We start from the raw sequence: 13,959 nt of genomic DNA, 5'->3' as shown, positions 1-13,959 counted from the left end.
ACGCCCTCCTATGTAAACCCCTGAACCCAGGACCTAATCCCCGCTATGATATCACCCAACCATAGGTCGTTCCCTGCATCTGACAGATGCACGCCATCCCTTCTGTAGAGGGCCTCGTTGCTGAACTGGATGCCCGGGTGTCTGATGACGAACCCGCCCAGAGCTGCCACTCTACGTTCCACCGCTCGCTCTAAAACCTTTCTCGCCTTGTTGACCCCTACTGGGCTCACGCAATCTCTCCATGTCCTCCTCTCAAGCAACGAGGACCAAATTATTGTGACATGTGGGTATGCAATTACCAACTCGGTCAGATCATCAAAAATGTGCCACCTCAGATCGATCGCCTTGCGATAAGCGAGATCATTTTCTCCCAATTGAATCACTGAGCCGGCTAGCTGATACCAAAACAAAGGAGACACACACGTGCTGTAACGCACACCTTCAAACAGTCTCTATAATCTGTTCCCCTGCTTCCTAGCTTTACGTGGCAGTATTTAAAAGAATAAACAAGCCTGCAAAGGCTGGCTGCCACTCGCAATACCCAAGGTGCTCCTCACAGAGAACCGATACACAAATCAAACGCGCGCACACATGTCAGAGGAGCTTTAAGGGAGAATTCACGGACGGAAGGGAGGAAGGGAGGTAGCGGCAGAAGGCAGAAGGAAGGGATCGTGCAGGGATAAAGAGGCGACACAGGAGCAAGGGACGTCAAGGGCAACATGCAGAAGAGCGCACAGCACGAGAATAAAGCTACGAGCCACTTCCCTGCTAGAAGGTCCCTTTCTGTTGATCCACGTGGTCGCAGCGATGAGAAGGACGACCTGACCTCTCAGCTGGTCGGGAGTGAAGAGGGCGGACCCTGGGCGTGCCCGGCTTAAAATACCCTAAGCCACGCCTCCCCCCGGCCCGCCGATAGGCAGGCGGGGGTCCCGAGCACGCCCAGGGATTCCCCCAACTCTCGCGGGGGCCAAGGTTAGCCCCCGCGCTTGGGAGGAGGGGCTAGACCGCAACCCCATTCTCCTCCCTATAGTCAGAAATGGCTTTCTCCTCTGCCCACTTATTGGGAGAAAGGTAAAAATTGGGTTTATGAGCACTGCCACTGAACTTTAATGGGTCCCACTGGACTTAATAGAATTACTTTTGAGGTAATCATATCTAGGATTGGGCTTGACATCCATTTAAAGTTTTTTTTCTGGTTTAGCTCAAGTCTTTACTTTCCCAGTGCTGACTCCTAACTCCATGTTGACTGGGGTTGATGGAAGTTGTAGTTAAAAACATCTGGAGGGCACCAGGTTGGGAAATGTTGGTTTGTATGAAATACCCTCCCTATCAGATCTTTGGGTTTAGATTTGCTTAGCCTAATAAGATCTAATATTTTTAATATTTCAGCCTCTTTAAATAGCATACTTCCTCTTGCTCTGAAAAACGACACATTTGCAGATCGTTCTCGTCTTCACAGCAGTCCCAAGAAGAATTTGAGAATCTTGTTGACTGGTGAAGCCAGGAGCAACTACGTTAAACCTTAAATGATTTAGGGTGGAAAGTTGTGCTATTTCCTTCAGTTATAGGCCTTGAAGATTACAGGGTAAAGCTTTCAATAAAATGCCTTCCCTAAGTTCCTTTTGTTTTGGAGCTAGTGGAAACCTGAACGGCAGGGATAAATTGGATGAAAAAAAGACCCAAATGCAGCAAGATGTTGGAAGCATTACTTATTCTTGGGTGATGCTTTTGTTACACTGATGTTGCTAGGAGATGAGCCACTTCAGCTATGAAGGAGATGGGTAGGGAAAGGACATGAGAGAAGGATGAGATGATGCAATTTTATAGCAGCTAGCTTGAGAATAACCCTAGTTTCTATACTTGTCTAAGGATATTGCTATTCCCCCCCCCCCCCCGTTTCAGTTTTCACTTGTTCACTGATCTGGTGCAGTTAATATAATACTCCAGTTAAAAAAATAGTGTTGGCTATCTATATTATCCACATGCTTCTTCTTCTGAATAACTTTTTGGAACATCTTTTTGGAGGCACATATAAAGCATTTGTTTAATCAGCATTTGGACGGAATTATTTACATTTGGTATGAATAACATGCTTTGACTGTGGTGACTAGTATTAGAAAATGTAGCGGGAAACAGTCCTCTGTGGGAAATATCCATTCCTAGATTCTTAGGAGATGGTTTGTAGATCGTCACTCAAATGGTTCCCTCCAGCAAGTAGAATCACTTAATGCAATTGCAGCAGGAAGCTTTTAAACACTGTGGCACTGTGGGTAAAAGCCTCAGCGCCTAGGGCTTGCCGATCGAAAGGTCGGCGGTTCGAATCCCCGCGGCGGGGTGCGCTCCCGTTGTTCGGTCCCAGCGCCTGCCAACCTAGCAGTTCGAAAGCACCCCCGGGTGCAAGTAGATAAATAGGGACCGCTTACCAGCGGGAAGGTAAACGGCGTTTCCGTGTGCGGCTCTGGCTCGCCAGAGCAGCGATGTCACGCTGGCCACGTGACCCGGAAGTGTCTGCGGACAGCGCTGGCCCCTGGCCTCTTGAGTGAGATGGGCGCACAACCCTAGAGTCTGTCAAGACTGGCCCGTACTTGCAGGGGTACCTTTACCTTTACCTAGGTTGCCATAATCAGCTGACTAAAGTGAGCAGAGAGTTGATAATATGCAGGTATGAGGTGTGTAAAACACCCAGTGCTCCTCCTTTAAGTTCTGCATTGCCTTGTATTGCTATGGAAACTGGAGTATTTCTAGAATATTCTGTCACGACTGATTCTGAGCTGGAATTGTACTTTCCGTTTTTAAAATGGATAGCAACTTGGACCCGGTAATCAGGAGCGCTCGCAAGAGGCCTGGATGGCTGATACGATTATGACTCAGTTCTGCTTGCATGTGCTGCTGTTACTGTGATTTCTCCTTGCATTGCCAAGGCTTTTGCTTTAGGAAGTTCCAAGCGCATTGCCGGCTTTTTCACAGCTGCTCTACATAAAAAACACTCCGTTGCATAGCTCAACTTTGGGGTAGAAGTAGGAGACAGCTGAGTGGGGGAAGATCTGGTGGTGAGTCATTGTTGCTTTCAAGTCTTTAGAGGGCTTCACTCGGCCAGATAAATAGCTCTGGGAAGATTTTTGCAATGTGTATTGCTTTCACTTTGCAACTAGCGCTAATAAATATTGGTAGGGTCAAAAAGTCAGCCAGGGAATGAATTATTCCTTTCCCATACTCTCTTCACTGCATCAAGACAGCGCTGTCTTCCATCTCTCTCTTCCCTCATTCCCCTAACACTGGTACCTGCTTAGATGCAAGCATGGTAGCATTTATCAATCTGCACCTGTCCTCTGTTGCTTGCTTGCTCCAGTTTCCTAGTTATCACTGAGGCATGTGTTGTACCATTCAGTGCAAAGGGTGCGTAGAATTTATCTTTGAGATGCTCTCTCTGTCTACTCATGCTGCAACTTGAAGGCTAAGTGTTTTGCTTACGTGTCCCGTGCTGCATTTGTGTGACCTTCACAGCATTTTACCTGTTTGTGCTTGAAGTTCTGCAATGCTTTTTGCTCTTTCCATTGTTTTAATATGTACAGTGCATCTTTAGATAGCTGTAGGCAGGGGTTTTTTTTAGGGCTGTGTACAGAATACATTAAAACAACAGATTTAAATAATGCAGTAGAATAAACAGAAAACTTACTACTGAAAACTAGGTAATAAAAACAGAAAAATGATAGGTTACATTTAGAAATCTTTCTGCAGTCTCCAAAAGATAGGCAAGGCTGGTGCCTATTGTTGGTGGAGGAGAGATCTGTGGATCTTGGTGAAGGAGCAGCTCGATTTGAGAGAAGCTGCTCCCTCAGGTAACCAGGGCTGTATACTCACTGTACCTTTAAAGGCTATTCAAAGCATTTCCCTCAAGGAAATGTAGTCTGTGAACTCTGTGAGGGGCTAAACTACAGTGCCCAGAATTCTTTGAGGAAAACATTGTTTTTTTAAATGTGTTTAAAAGGTGCAGTGCGTACACAGCCCAGGTCCCCAAACCTTTAGGACTTAGTGTATCGGGGTCAGCAACCTTTTTCAGCCGTGGACTGAAACACCATGTGGTGGGCTGAACTATATTTTGAAAAAACCCCCAATAATGAACGAATTCCTATGCCCCACAAATAACCCAGAGATGCATTTTAAATAAAAACACACATTCTACTCATGTAAAAACACGCTGATTCCCGGACCGCCCACGGGCTGGATTGAGAAGGCGATTGGGCCGGATCCGGCCCCCGGGCCTTAGGTTGCCTACCCCTGTAGTATATCAATCCAGTTTCACAATGGAATGCACCTGGAGCTAAGGAATGGAAACGGAATCACAGATTCTTTGTATCTTCAGGGCCAAGCTGGATATGAAGCAGCCAAATTGTGTGTCAGGACTGGATTGCTGACAAATCCCTACAAAACGAGGTGGGGGTGATTTTCAGACACCTTTTAAGGAGTGTTGCCTCCTTCCTTTCCGGTGCTCTTCCTGATAGGGGTTAATTCTGGTCTTGAAGCCCTACTGGAATGGATAGAAGCTGTTTCATAGATGGGAAGGGAAGAAGAGAAGCAGAAGGGTTCTGTATGTAGCTGCCCATGTGCTTTAAATCCCCAACATCTACTTCTCATTATAGGGTTTGGCATGATGGAGCAGTTGGTATGCCCATAACATATTTTATATGCTCCCCACCCTCCTGAATACTGGAACCTATTCTTGTAGTCAGAATTGGTTTATAATAGAGAAAGTGAAGTGGCTTATTCTGGCCCACAGAACATTTTATCTGACCCGCCCCCAGTGGCCTTCCTAGATTTTATACAAGGTGTAATTTAGGACTTTAAAAAAAAAAAAAAAGTTTTAGTCATAAGGAATTTCTTTCAGAAAAGGTACCTATGTGGTAGAAAGACCACACGTTAAACATGCCATAAAGGTAAAGGTAAAGGTAAAGGGACCCCTGACCATTAGGTCCAGTCGCAGACGACTCTGGGGTTGCGGCGCTCATCTCGCTTTATTGGCTGAGGGAGCCGGCGTACAGCTTCCGGGTCATGTGGCCAGCATGACTAAGCCGCTTCTGGCGAAACCAGAGCAGCGCACGGAAACGCCGCTTACCTTCCCGCCGGAGCGGTACCTATTTATCTACTTGCACTTTGACGTGCTTTCGAACTGCTAGGTTGGCAGGAGCAGGGACCGAGCAACGGGAGCTCACCCCGCCATGGAGATTCGAACCGCCAACCTTCTGATCGGCAAGCCCTAGGCTCTGTGGTTTAACCCACAGTGCCACCCGCGTCACTAAACATGCCATACTGTATATAAAATCCCATGCCCATTTTTGGGAAAATGAGCCTGACCAACTGTGAGGGAGTTCAGACTACTGGCAATGTATATTTCTTTAAGGATGTTCCTGAACTATTGTTTAGTTTCTTCCTTAAGTGTGTCACTAAAATCTTAAGAAACTGTATCTATTATGTAGAGCTACAATATGGTTTGGGAACAGAGATGTTTGGGAAATTGACATGTCTAATTAGTCAGCTTGTTGTTGTTACTTTGCAAAAGTTGGTTTTCTCCTTTTTCATTGTTTTCCTGTGACTTAAACGGTGACTTTATGGAACAAAGACAGACCTGATATTGGAAATTCTAGAGATATCAAAACTTCCTAATAGTTTGAATTCCAAATGAGCTAAATGTAGGAGAGTGTGTATAAACAAAAGGTCCTCCCTGCCTTGCAAGCCCTTTTCTACCTGGTCTGGGAGGCTGAGGCCTGGACTGACTCCAGCTACAAAAGCTGAAGCTGGTGCTTTGTTTATGCGTTTTTGTTGGGCAGCGGGAGTTGTTGCTGTTACTGATATTATTATTTTTGTATCTTTATTTTAGTTCTTATTATGATTTATGTGGAAAATATTTAATTTGATTATGTACTTTTTGATGTTTTATTTATTGCTCATGACTTTCGTTACACTTGTAATTATGTGATTTTTATGTATTTTTTAATATTGTAAGCTGCCTTGAGCACTTTTTTTGGAAAGGCAACATACAACAAATTGAATGATGCATGTATTAATCCCCACCTGCCTTAGGAATAGTATTGCAATACCTTTTTATAAGGACCCCTTAAAATCATAAATTTGTGAGCTGTCTTTTTGAGTTTCACATATATCTTTTTTTTGAAGCTCTTGTTGAACTGAGAGGTAGAGGGAGAGAGAGGCAAGAAGGAAGAAGAAAGTTGCTTGTGTATACTAAAAACTCAGTTTGTAGGACTTAAAATGGTGATTCAAGATGTGCTTTGCAGTTTAATTAAAGAGAGGCTCATATGATCCCTTCACATGTTTGAAGAAGTGAAGGGGTCTGGATCTGTGTGGGCTAGCCCCATTCCACACTGCCACTGTGTACTGTTGGTTGTGCATAGAGTTCTTCTAAGCAAGGGGGTGGATTAGTGCATGCGCCAAATGTGATTGAGCTGTAGGCATAGCTGCTGAGTTTCATGGTCGTGGGGAGCTAACTTGTATGGCCCTTAGACCTTCTCACATGACCTTTGAATGCATGATAGTGTCAGCCCCAGTACAAAAGATTGTGCCAAAGCGCAGTGTTACAAATAAGCAATAACCAGTCTACTTTTCAAAATATAATCTCTGTTTTAAGAGTGTAACATATGGGAAAAGGCGTATCCTAACATGTGCTCCAACAGCTATGATCACTGGGTGATAAGGAGGAGCTTTTGTGGTTCTTTAGTTGAAACATTACAGGTGCTTTTTCTCCTTGCAATCTTCCCATTCCCTAAACAGAGTGAGTATTGACAAGCCAGTGCTGATGGTTCAGTCGATGGAACCAATTTATTTCTAGTCTTTTGAGTTGCTCCCTTGATCTCTGCCTCCTAGGAACAAGAGGATAGTGTTCAATGCAGTTAGAGGAACAAGGAAATCATGCTGAAATAATTGTGGAATGAAATTTTGTTTGAAATTTGAGTAGACCTGAACTACCTTTCATCAAACTAGGTCTAACTTTTAATATTATTAAGTCCTCAAGGAGAACCTGTGAATATTTGTTTACCATCATTCTGAAGCCATGCTCTATTTTGTGCTATGATCAATAGTAGTTGGTGCCCATTGAGACTGGCAGACTTAGAAGGTTTGGAGACCTACTGTAGCAGAACTGCCAACTAATTCTATCTTTGTTTCCATCTTTCTCCCTGCTGAGGAGGCTTGGATACAGTACCAGTCCCTGGACAGGTTGAAAGTAGGAAAGCAAGCTAGTGGAGATTGGCTATGGACAGACTGGGATTGGTGGTCCAGTACCCTATTTACTCTAAATCAATTTGCCCCAATGGCTATGGTCTTGACATGGAAACCTCAGACTGTTTCCAGCTTTCCATTGCCTGGTAGACGGATGGAAAAATGTGGTATCACTTCTAATAGTTTACAGTTCTCAACCACAGTACTCATCTGGTTAAAATATGGTGCAGAAGGCTCTGTGTTGGTGGGTGATTATGCTAAAAGACTGTTTTAACTTTCTTTGCTGCAAATGAATTTTCAACTTCCCATTCCTTCTGACTTCAAAGGAAGAAAGGGAAGGAAGGATAAACTCTGGAAGATGTGTATTTCCTGTTTTAAATATAAGGCTATTAAGCAACTCACTGTAATTTGTTGAAAGGAAGTACAGAAATAACATCTGTGCATCTTACAGAGCCATGCTCCTTTTTGAGTAAGCACGCTTGAAGTTCTCATGTTTGTTTGGCTTTTGCCAGTTTAGTGTAGCGGTTATTGTCTCTTTTACGTGAGATATTTGCAGTAATACCATTAAGCAGTTCCACAAGTCCTGCCATTGGTTGTCTCGTTCTAAAAACTTATCCACAAACTTTCTTAATCAAAACGAAGAAACCTTATTAATTTCTAGTGGCGATTTAGTGTTCTGACTGCAGTTAGTTGTTCATCCAAGATGCATAATAAGTCCTGTTCAATGGCAGCACAACCTGTGTGCTTCTTTTTACAGACACACATTTGTAAAAGCCAGCCCCCAAAAGGGAGATTTGCTGCTCTAAACAGCAGTTGATTTTTCTTTAACCTGATTGATGGAGGAAGGGGGTGAAAATAAAAGTGGCATCAGATAATGAGGTCAGTCGTGTCTCAAATGGATTTTGGCTTCTCATTGCATCAGTAATGCCTAATAAAATGTTAATGTCTTGAACCAGATGTCCTGGATTTATGCCCAGTGTAACTAATTGGACAATGGAAATTGTACCCCCTACCGTGGAAAATACTGTGGACCAACTCTTTGGATTCTAAAGACACCCCCCACATGTTCTTGCCTATCTCAATGCCATGCCAAGATAAAGCTCTCTGCGTGTAAATTGTGTACTGCTTGTAATTCCTGATACCATAGTCCAGAATCTGTCTTAGGGTTTTATCCAATGAAGTCATCCCATTAGGCTAGGACTTCCACTTTCAAAATAGGACTTACTCTCCCTGTGCCCCCCCAAGGGTCTGTGTTCCCCTCCCTGGAGTAGATTTGGAGGAGCGCTTGGGAGAGGAGAAAAATAAATCCTGTTATACAGGAGGAAGTTCTTGTGCTAACAGGACAACGTCATTGGAAATGCTGTACAACCCTTCACTGAATGTCACACACATATTTTTGAGTGGGCAAGATTTGAATACAGTTCAGATTTTGCATGTACGGCACATGCGTAAAAGAGTTGCTACATGGAAAAAATGTGAACAATACCACATTACAAAGAAATTGCTTTCTCAGCAAAGTGGCAAAGAGCATATGCTTTGCATGCATAATATTCCAGGTTCAGTTTCTGGCTGCTTCTTTTAACTGACTCTCTGGTTGGCATCTGTCTGTCTCGTGAGACAATGGCAGAATGCGCCATTGGGGGTGAAGTCAAACTGTTGGAAGGTTACAGTGCCTGCTGTGGCTGCAGAGACCAGTATGAGAGAGGCTTGTTTTATTGTGTTTCTACTCTCTGCATTCCCCCCAGCGGTCATTCCTCCTCTGGTCACTGTTGTGGAGCAGTGCTTTTATTGCCAGAGAACTTGAAGAGTCATAGACAGTGCCAGGCTGAATAGACCAAAAGTTTGACACTGTATGTGGAACGCAAACCTTCAAATTGTTTTTCTTTTATGTTGTGTGAAAAGAAATGGGTACTGTATTTGAAGTCTTCTGTGTTTTTCTTCTTTCATTCTGAAGCAGCCAATTCTCCACATTTGCCCCTACTCATTTATCTATCATATTTGCCACAAACATGTATTGAAAGGGTATTTGTTGTTTTGCTTTGCTCTGTAATATTTCCTCCCCATTTGAAATCTTCAGATGAAACCAATTGGAAAGTCTTCCTCCCTTTTGATGTTTAGTTACTATGCACTTTCGAAGGATGAGCGTGTGCAGAATCAATTCTGTTGGGGCAAATATGACAGCCCTATAGGGAGAGATGAGCTCCCAGTTCTAAAAGCCTTATTATTCCTGGCGCACAATGAAAATCTTTGTTAGATGATATTCGGCAGCATGCTTTGATTTGAAGGATTGCAGTTGATTTTGGAGGGAAGGAAGCTGGTCATGAGGAAGAAATAGTGTTGGAATGCAAGGTTTTGGAAATAGTAATGATACCATCCAACATGATTCTGTTTCTCTAGTAGTTGCTAAAACCTGGAACTGGTCTTGAGCCAAGTCAGTTCCTTCAGACAGACTGTGAAATGGGGCACCACTTGCACACAAATGTTGGCTTGTGGGATAAATTCAGTATATTCTGGTAATCCACACATAGAGTGAGAAGCCCGGCATGACACTTATCTAAATAGGTTCAGCTGGGAGGATGCTAAGGAAGAGACATTATTTTGGTCCCTTGTTTCTCCTTTAGTGTTGGTGCAAAGGAGGAATCATTACCAGAGTTGATTAAATTTGTAAAAATTGAGCTGTCTATTCCAGAGGGAGTTTCTCCTTCAGTTTCTGTTTAAGAAGGTAGAGAGAAGCCATTGTTTAGTGTCAGTCTTGTCCAACACCTATGCAGTGAAAACTCTCTGAGGATGCGCAGTTTTCTCTTTCTTGAACAGCGGTTTTGTTGCTTTAGGCCAGTTACCCTCTTAATGATTAAAACAAAGGGGAGTTTCTCCTGCTGGAGAGATATCTCTTGCTGGAGAAGGATATCCTTGGGCGGTTCTATTTTATTGCATTTTAAACTACTATAATTAGTATTAATGGATCTGGATGCCGCAGTGTATACAACCTGCTCTGCAGGAATTTTTATGCAAGCTTTTCTGCCTAACCCTGATGCTTTATGGCTCTTTTACAACCCTGTACCCTGTGGCCATGTTAATAATAATCCAGTTATACAGTGGTACCTCAGGTTACAGGTGCTTCAGGTTACAGACTCCGCTAACCCAGAAATAGTGCTTCAGGTTAAGAACTTTGCTTCAGGATGAGAACAGAAATCGGGCTCCGGCGGCGCAGTGGCAGCAGGAGGCCCCATTAGCTAAAGTGGTGCTTCAGGTTAAGAACAGTTTCAGGTTAAGAACAGACCTCCGGAATGAATTAAGTACTTAACCCGAGGTACCACTGTACTGTATGTGAGCCGTCCTGGAAGGAGGACAGTTCTGTTTGTTTGTTTTTTAAAGATTTTTATTAAAGTTTTCAAAAAATTACAAAAAGAAAAAAGAAAAAGAAAAAATACAAAGTAAAAACAGTTAAAAACAATTCAATCTTTCCGTATCTTATCTTTCATTTGCTTGTTCCCCAGACCTCCTCACACCTCCCTTTTTTGTATCCAGTTCAATTAGTTGGTTCAGCAAATCCTTTCCCTCTTTGTTTTTATCCTAATCTTTAATCTTAATATATTATAACTTTAGATTATCACCTGTTAACAATCCATTTTTGCACATCTTTATAACATTACTGCTGAAAACCACTTAACTTCAATCCAACATCATTCTAACATTCATTAATTTTGCAGTATTTCTGTAAATAGTCTTTAAATTTCTTCCAATCTTCTTCCACCAACTCTTCTCCCTGGTCTCGGATTCTGCCGGTCATTTCCGCCAGTTCCATATAGTCCATCACCTTCATCTGCCATTCTTCCAGGGTGGGTAGATCTTGTGTCTTCCAAGAAGGAGGACAGTTCTGAAATGACTTTTAACTAGAAGAATATACTTGCTTATTATCTTACTGAGATAACTATGAATTCTTGGCTATGGAGTTAAACCACCTTTCCCATTGTTTTCAATGGGCATGCTGGGTTGCAAAACTGAGAAGAGGCCAGCCCAGAGAGCAACAGGCAAATGTGATTTCATAGCCATTGGCACTGGGTTGGGGAGCCTTTGGCTGGGGCTGGTGGACATTGTAGCTGCACAACTTCTGGAAGGCTGCTGTTCAAGAGGAATCTGTTCAAGAGGTGGAAGTTGAAGTTCTAAACTGGGAGTGCAATTGCTACTTGCAGATTAGTGTGTGTGTGTACACCAACTGATTTTCCTTCAAGTCCCAGGCCCCAGGGTATAGTATGAAGGTGTAAATACCCACCACCTTGCTGATCTGGTTCTGGTCAGAGCCTGGTTGAGACTCCACTAGCGAGCCACATGTATGCCATGTTGAGAGTTCCCTGATGGAGCAAGTGAGTGATGCAAATGTCAGGAAGTAAAACAAATAACCCAGCAATGGTTCTAGGGAAATTCCCTATTTTCTTCCAAAAGTTCACATTTAAATATTTTAGCAAAACTTGCTGGAGTGAGAGATCACTGGTCTTGCAAATCTTTTCTTTAATGTTCATAACACCTGATAATACTCAAAAACATTTTGTAAAAATAGATATCCATTAATTTTGTTATTGTCTTTCAGGGTATTCTCTCTCTCTACCCCCACAAACCCCCAATACATCCGTGAAGAAGTCATTATTTTCTATCTTTTGATGAAAATGCTGAATAATTGTGCATTTAAGAAAAGAAATTTCGGCTGACCAATCAATTTCACTGTAGGAAACTTTGTTTTCTGCTGGGGTGCATGCAACTCCCTAAGTGCCGTGGCTGATAAAATGATGCAGAAGTATTCTCTGGTAAAAGGTAAAGGTAAAGGGACCCCTGACCATTAGGTCCAGTCGTGACCGACTCTGGGGTTGCGGCGCTCATCTCGCTTTATTGGCCGAGGGAGCCGGCGTACAGCTTCCAGGTCATGTGGCCAGCATGACTAAGCCGTTTCTGGCGAACCAGAGCAGCACACGGAAACGCCGTTTACCTTCCCGCTGGAGCGGTACCTATTTATCTACTTGCACTTTGACGTGCTTTTGAACTGCTAGGTTGGCAGGAGCAGGGACCGAGCAACGGGAGCTCACCCCGTCACAGGGATTCGAACCGCCGACCTTCTGATCGGCAAGTCCTAGGCTCTGTGGTTTAACCCACAGCGCCACCTGCATCTCTGGTGCTAAGGCCCAATTTGCCTAGGCTCTGTGGTTTAACCCACAGCGCCACCTGCGTCTCTGGTGCTAAGGCCCAATTTGTGTCCTTGCTATGACCCCCGCCCCCATTACAGCGCAGTAGGTGCTATAAGTGTAGTTCTGTTTCTTCTCTCTAATGCCTGTTTAAAGCATTGGAAGTTGTAGGGGTGGATGCTTAAAAACACAGTGATGCAGCAATTACTTCAGAATGTGTTGAAACTCAGACATTGCAGAAGTACCCTTTTCAAACTTTTCCTGTAAATGAAAAAGGGGAGTTCCCTTTCATGATTCTGTCGAAAAATGCATGTTGTGTTTTGCAGAACAGCCCTTAAAAAGAGAGACACACACAAAGAAACCAAAGAACTACCATCACCTGAATCATAATTAAAGTAGACGAGTTGTTAGGTCTAGCTTCTTGTCACTTTTGCACCTTCTTCGAAAGGGCCCTTAAAGCTTCACCTCTCCTCCCTTCTTCATCTGAACTCCCGCATGCTGCAACATGTGAGATCTCTCACTCATACATTGAAGCCAGGGAGTTCTGCATCCATTCCGTAAAAGCAAGGTGGTCTGTGACAGGTCCATGTGACAAGTTTAGCACTGTGTGGATATTAGCCTGCGCTTTGCCAAACTTAAATGCGTGCCAAACTTAATTATATGTAGAGGCATTGGCTAGCCTCCGATTGTGAACTGCCTTTCCCTTGGCGACATGTCAGAAGCAAATCTGTAATGATCTCGTAAAGTCTTGTTTTATCTAGCTTTGACCAGTCAGGATTGTGCAAGCATTTTTGGGGGTGTGGGTGTGTGTTTTATATCCTGTTTCATTTGTGTTTCTGCGTGGAAATCCCTCCACAGCTCTGGTTAAGGATCTCTTGAATAACTTTATAATTGAGTTCTTCCATTCATTAAGGAAAAACTGCTTCTTTTCATGAAAACCAGATGAATAATGGAAAATATTAATGAGGATTAAAAAAAATATTTTTTTTGGGGGGGGGGGCCTCTCTAAGTGTGCAGTCTGAGGCCTGAAATGACACTGGTCTTAATTTTATTTCCATGTGTTTGCAAAAATCACTTTCAAGGAAACTGAGATTCTAAGAAAGTAACTACTATGTAAAATATGTGTGTTGGTATGTTTTAAAGAATATTTAGAAGCCACTAAATCTCAGATTCTTGGGATGAACAAATTAACCTTCCTTTCATTTTTATTGTGGGTCAAAACATACAGGAACCTGTCTCGCTTTGTGAGCCATTAGTCGTTTTCTGAAGTTTTTGCCCCCATCTTTTCCCCAAGCCATTTGCTGCCCTTCCTTGACTGATCACTTTATCCCTCCTTCCTGCAATCCTTCCACTGCATTGACATATTCCTGGGAACAGTGAGCCCACTGGGAATCACACTGTGTGTTGGTTGTGAGGGAGGGAGGGGGAGAGAGATATGATGATGATGATGACGACGATGACGACAATGTCATGCAACTACCAGCATGTTTTGCAGTGTGTTGATGTCACAAAGCAAATTCCCAAGCAAATTAAAAGTAAGAATTGTGCTTCCTGT

General features: G+C 43.2%; 1 protein-coding gene across 9 annotated transcripts in view; it reads left to right on the top strand.

Annotated features, from left to right (window-relative positions):
* ARHGAP26 (Rho GTPase activating protein 26) overlaps positions 1–13,959 on the top strand; it is a 204,690-nt gene that overhangs the window by 47,232 nt on the left and 143,499 nt on the right. The window lies entirely within an intron of this gene.

The sequence above is a fragment of the Podarcis muralis genome, chromosome 2 (assembly GCF_964188315.1).
Source record: "Podarcis muralis chromosome 2, rPodMur119.hap1.1, whole genome shotgun sequence".
Taxonomy (NCBI): Eukaryota; Metazoa; Chordata; class Lepidosauria; order Squamata; family Lacertidae; genus Podarcis; species Podarcis muralis.
This window is presented reverse-complemented; position numbering and strand designations above follow the sequence as displayed.